The sequence below is a fragment of the Schistocerca cancellata genome, chromosome 7, assembly GCF_023864275.1.
Source record: "Schistocerca cancellata isolate TAMUIC-IGC-003103 chromosome 7, iqSchCanc2.1, whole genome shotgun sequence".
Taxonomy (NCBI): Eukaryota; Metazoa; Arthropoda; class Insecta; order Orthoptera; family Acrididae; genus Schistocerca; species Schistocerca cancellata.
The window spans coordinates 139,755,256-139,757,236 of NC_064632.1; positions in this window are offsets into that span (position 1 = coordinate 139,755,256).

The following is a 1,981-nucleotide window of genomic DNA, read 5'->3' on the forward strand; positions in this document are numbered from 1 at the left end:
GTCTAGGGGACTGATGACCTCAGATGTTAAGTCCCGTAGTGCTTAGAGCCATTTGAACCATTTTTGAAAGCCAAACTACGCCACTGACAAATAGCCGACCCCCTCAGAAGAATTCTACGCAGTTCAGACACCATAAATAAAGGAATGTCACCGTCACTGAAGAACGATATTGGGGAAAACATTCGGATACGCAAGATGATATCTGGATGCGGAAAAATTCTGAAGCATTTTTTACCCGGACGGAATGAATAAGTTTTATGGAAGGAAAAGACGTTTGACATTTTATGGACACAAATGGACGACACATAACTAACGAAAAAAACCGTTAAACTCATAAATGGTACTAGAAAAACTAAAGTGAGATAGCTAACTGACACCCAGATGGTGTCAAGGAAGCGGCTGTTGAACCAACGAAAAGTACGCAGACTGCACAAAAACCATAGAGACAGATCGGCAGTCACAGCTTCACACCCATACAACCAAAAGACAGAATTTGTACTCATCTGGGCCCGCTGTGTCGTATGTGTCATGTAAGGATAGTATTAGATTATGAGACGAAAGACGCTGCTGTGTTTGAATATAATGTTTATATGTTATACTGTAGACTTGTTTCAACATCATTCCCGTCTTCAGGTTATATTAGGTGGACTTGATATACGTATGAGACCGATGTCTCAGTTCCTGTCACATTATTGTATAAGTTTGCTATTTCGAAGCTGTTGGCGTTATACAGCTGTTATATTTTCTGCTGGAGCAGTTATTTATGTAGCTGCTGCATTACGAAAGTTACATCGCTGTCTCAACTATTAATATAGCTGTCACGAAATGCCATAATGAAATAAGATTTAATAATTCGACAACTAGAAATAGGTGCTAAAATTATTCACAATAGCTCCAACAGCCTTCGACAGACTCAAAGGAGCAAACTTAGACAATAGTGTGGCAGCAAGTGAGAGCCAACGGCGCTACTACAGTGGTAACTCCGGTTCCTGTCAGATCACCAAAGTTAGGCGATGTCAGGCTGGGCTAGCAGTTGGATGGGTGACCATCCGGTCTGCCGAGCGCTGATGGCAATGGGGGCGCACTCAGCTCATGTGAGGCAAACTGAGGCTGAGAAGTAGCGGCTCCGGTCTCGTAATCTGACATACAGGTGGGGGAGCGATGTGCTCTCCGTATGCCCCTCCACATCCGCATCCAGTGATGCCTATGGGCTGAACGTGACACGCAGCCGGTCTGTACAGTTGGGCCTTCATGGCTTGTTCGGGCGTAGTTTAGTTTTTTAGGTAGCGAGTGCGAGATCAAAATCATATGGATATCAAGACCAACTGATATAATATGAAGAAGTCAATCACGCTGAAATAGCCCTATATTAGTAAACAATATAATCAAACACAGCACCATCTTTGGTCTCATGACAAAAGAAAGGACTCTAGAAACAACGACTTTACAGTCGGCTGGCGACGCACAGTGATTATTTGGTTTGGAAATGATTTATCATCCAGCTCAGTCACTCTAATTTCAACGAAATTACATGTTTTGGCCAGCATAGACCATCCGCGGTCTGCTGGATAATTGAGTCAGAAAGTGAAAGAGAAGTTATGCAAATTACGTAAAAATTAAAATACAGTAAAGCAAAGTGATGTCATATCGTAAAAACACATGTGGTTCAATTACACCACCGCGGAAACCATATTGTCAATAAATATACATATATGAGGAGGGCTCTGTACATAAAAGCTGATATCCTGATGGGCTACTGACAAAGTTTTCATTTCGTATCGAAATATCTACAATTAAAAGGTATTGAAACAAAATTTAAAAGAGCGTAATACATCGGTCGTCAAAATTTACAATGTTGGATTATGAAGCTTGCCGTTATCATAATTTATTCACAGATGTGATGAATCAGTAACATACAGGTGAATTTCGGTAAAGGTATGACAGTACGTCGTTGGGTGACCACGTCTGTAGCTGAGTGATG